General features: G+C 36.6%; 1 pseudogene; it reads right to left on the reverse strand.

The window, feature by feature from the left end:
• Nucleotides 1-1371: 1371 nt before the first annotated feature.
• Nucleotides 1372-2849, reverse strand: LOC123603383 (annotated as a pseudogene).
• Between the last annotated feature and the right edge of the window lie 1665 nt (nt 2850-4514).

Genomic DNA, 4514 nt, shown 5'->3' on the forward strand with positions numbered 1-4514 from the left:
AATGCAAATGCTAAGATACTACACCAAACATCTGCAGGAATTTTTTCATCATTTTTTTGAATTGTTCACAAACATTTCCTATAAAATCCAATATACCACAAAGAAATGGCGCATCTTTTTACTTCAATTTGAATACAATGGGAAAAAATATATATATATTTACAAAGTTTAAAAAACACTAGCAGGCTGACAGTTTGACTATAGGTGAGAAAATTATGTAACAAAACTCATTTATTTAGCATCAATCACTTCCATAACCAAGTATTATTCTGATTAATAAAACTTGCTGCCATTAGGCTTCTGGCAAATATCTATACCTTTACTGAATTTGTGGAGTTGCTCTTCACTTTGGTTCTCCTTCACAGTTAGTAGCATCGAAAGCTGCTGCAGGGCAGGGACAAGCATTTGCAAAAACAAAAACAATGTCCCCAGCTTACTATAAGTATGAATGTATATGAAAGAATTACTTCTCAAGCAACGAATTTTTTTCAAATAATTTTAAATGTTTATTTATATTTGAGAGAGAGACAGTGTGAGAGTGGGAGAGGGGCAGAGAGATGGAGACAGAATCTGAAGCAGGCTCCAGGGTCTGAGCCATCAGCATAGAGCCTGACATGGGGCTTGAACTCACAAGCCATGAGATCATGACCTGAACTGAAGTCAGATGCTTAACCAACTGAGCCACCCAGGTGCCCCATAAGCAATGGACTTTCAAATCATCAAGAAGTCACCAGAAACAGATTTGCCAAGATATGCTTATGTTGAAGAGAATGTATTTATTTATATCAAACAGAGTGTTTAGTTTCAAAACTTAGTGTTTAGTTTGGGGTGGGTTGGGGAATCCAGCCATTTGAAAAATGACAGTCTTAAAAAAATGAACACCAAAAATAGGTTCACTAAATTTATTTAAAAAATCAGAACATTTCTTACAAAAGAGAATTACATTCTGCACACTGCTGTGAATAGATGCCAGGGACATATGGACTATTGTTACTTTTCCTCCCTGTTTCACTCCCCAAAATGTTACAATGACCACAAAGCAAAGTGTTCACAATAATTACGTGGTTTTTTTTTTCTTTAGAACCACCAACAATGAGAAAAAATTAAAATTCATTCACTGTGCTGCTCTTTCAAAATTTTAATGTTAATTTTTGCACACCCTTCCCCAGCCTCCTTCCTTTTTTTAAGAACCTAAAAGATTTCTTCTGGTGAACAGCAAAGATTTCACTGCACCTCGAACGCAGAACACCTATGAAGCAGAGTAATGGTGGCTTTTTAAACAGAAACAAATAGAAAAAAAAAAAAAACCAAGATGTAGGATTCCTCTAGTTCTTCACTAGTTGTAGAAGAACTTTCTAGAATCCTGCTTCACACTATAAAAAAAGAAAAAATATCTTGCATCAGAATCCTTCCACATCTGCACACTGCTTCACGCTGTTCTGCCAATACTGTGCATTTTGTATCAGGTCCTGTGTTCCTGTAATTGTAATGGTGTGATCTTCAGATCCTTCTAAAGGTTCTTCAATTTTGATCGAAGCTCCTGTCTCACAACGATTTGTTTAATCCTCTGACCGCCTTTGCCAATAATCCAGCCAAATCTTTGGGAATAGTTACTTGCGTAGTAACAATAGGTCCACCAAGATAACCATATGAGCCACAACCCCTACATAGGAATAATCCTATCCAGAGCCACCCTGTGGTTCATAAACCACCTTTCATTCTGATGGGCTCCGTGCAACAGAGTTCTAAGTTTCATCAGCACTGAAACCAACATTCCCATTATAGTGGTCTCCAGGTCCTCCTAGGCCATTAGATCTCCTCTTTTAGGTGGTGATAGTGGAGGAAGAGGAAGATTCTGAGCTCTGCTTCAACCCTGGCTACCTCATTCAGGAAGAGACTGAGGAGGTCCTTGATGAGGGATGACATCATCATAATCTCTTCTAGATGGAGGCATAGGACACCAACCCTGACCAGGAAGCATTCTGTCAAAACCGCCTTTCCCCTGCGTGGGAAATCCCACAGGACGTCTATGGCAGTCAGCAAAAATTGTAAAACCATCCTAGGTTTCATCATAAAAATTGGGATCGTTAAGCTGTGCACATCCTTTGATGGGTGACTCTGTTATAAGATCATGGATGATCTTGATGCACTGTTCAGTCCTATGAAGTTTTTCTCCAATGAGAACAACTCTGTCAGTGAAATGAAAACAGGAGTCCTAGAAAAGCCAGACTGTTGTGTGTGTTCCTTCAACGTTCTTTGATTTTAGCACCTTTAACCCCAGTACTTCCTCCTGCCATTGTCTGATGAATCAAGTTGCAACTCGAAGTCAAAGTTGCTTCCTTTATAGTGTTGGTATTTTAAGCATTCCACACTATCAGATTCTAGTGGGAGCTGATTGGTTGCTGTGGGTGATGGCAACTGCAGGCCCTCCTCTAAGGTAGAAATTCTTCAGAATTTCTCCAATTGTTTCAGTATCAGCACTGATAGTCACTATATGCTCGGGCCACTTCCATCTGGGACTAAAACACTGGAATTGTGGTCCGTGTAGGGAAACTTAATATTCTTGGCTCCTTCCCAATCACTACCCCAGTATTCTTGCTCTGTAGTAGAATGTGTAAGTCAACCAACCATCTTACCAGTGTTTCTAGATTTTCTAAAGTCTTGTTCCTCTTCCGTATCTTCTGTGTGGTGTTTACCAAATTCAGCATTGATTATGGTGTCAGGGAAGGTTTCCTCTGGCTGGTCAGTTTCCATTTTCTTACAATAAATGGACAAAACAATCAGGTATTATATATCCTTGTAGAGCAGAGCTGAACTCTTCTGGGCAGGACCAGCTGACAGCCTAGTGCTGCAGTCACTCCCCCCACCCCGCCACCCCAGACCAACATCCCTAGGCCCCTGGGCTGCTGTGCTGCACTCAGCTGGTCACAGCTAGACAGAGTCTTCTTGTTCTTTCTCAATGCCTCTTATTTAGTTTTCGTGCCTAATTGCCTTAGTTAGAACTTTCATTCAATGTTGACTAGAAGTGCTTAAGTGGATTCCTTGTCTTATTTGTGATCTTAGGAGAAAGTGTTCACTTTTTCACTGTGGAGTATTATGTTACCTGTGGATTGTTTTCTTTTTGTATATAATGGTTGAAGAGTTTCTATTTTAATCCTAGATTCTTGAGTGTTTTTATCCTGACAGGTGTTAGATATGTCAAATGCTTTTCCTGAAGTGATCATTTTTTGGTCCCTTAATCTACTTCTATGGTGTAGTATATTAATTTTCATACATTGAATGCATCTTTGCATTTCTCAAATAAATCCTACTTGATGATATTGTTTAATCCTTTTTATAAGTTGCCAGATTTGATTTGCTAGTATTTTGTTGAGGACTCTGGTGCTTATAACCTCTTTGTCTGTATAGGATAATTCTGGGCTGATGGAATGAATTGAGAAGTGTTCTCTCCACTTATATTTTTTATTTTAATTTTTATGGAAAAATGTGTTAAAGATTGGTTATTAGTTATTTTTTCTTTAAACATTTCATAGAATTGCCAATGAAGATCTCTCATCCTGAGATTTTTATTGGTGAGAAGTTTTTTGATTATTAATTCAGTCTCTTGTCATAGGTATATTAAGATTTTCCATTGCTTCTTGATCAAGTTTTGGTAATTGTATCTTTTATTCCTGATTTTTGTAATTTAAAACTTCTATTTTTTTCTTGGTCAGTCTAGCTACAGAGCTGTCATTAAAAAAATTTCAAAGAACCATCTTTAAGTTTTGTTGATTCTCTTATTTTATGTTTTTCTATTCTCTTATTTCCCTCTCTAATCTTCATTATCGTTTAAAATTTTTGCTTTGGGCTTAGTTTGCTCTTTTTCTAGTTTCCAACAGTGGATGATTTGGTGATTAATTTGAGATTTTTCTTTTTTATTAATAGAGGTGTGTAGAGCCATGAATGTTTTTATATTCACAGCTTTATCTTATTCATAGCATAAATAATTTGGTATATTATATTTTCATTTTTTAAAAATGTGTTTTCATTTTTATTAATCTCAAGGTATTTTCTAATTTCTCTTGTGATTTCTTCTTTGACACCTTAATTATTATAGGAGCATGTTAATTTCCACATATTTATGGATTTCCCAAATTTCCTTCTGTTACTGAGTTCTCATTTCATTTCATGCTATCAGAGTATACTTTGTTTCATTTAATCCTTTTAAATTTACTGAAGCTTATTTTATGTCTTGACATATGACGTGTCCTGTAGAATGTTTCATGGACACTTGATCCTGGGGTTTTTGTGTAGTGTTGTAAGCTGTCTGTTAGGTATAATTGGTTTAAATTCTGTTCAAGTCTTATATTTCCTGCTTGATCTTCCATCTAGTTGTTCTATCCACTGTTGAAAGTAGGGTATTATAGTCTCCATTCTACCAGTTTTTGCTTCGTGTACTTGTTAGGTGCATGGATGATTATAATAGGTGTACTTCTTGATGCATTGATACTTTTTTCATTATAACATGTCCTTCT

The sequence above is a fragment of the Leopardus geoffroyi genome, chromosome A1 (assembly GCF_018350155.1).
Source record: "Leopardus geoffroyi isolate Oge1 chromosome A1, O.geoffroyi_Oge1_pat1.0, whole genome shotgun sequence".
NCBI lineage: Eukaryota > Metazoa > Chordata > Mammalia > Carnivora > Felidae > Leopardus > Leopardus geoffroyi.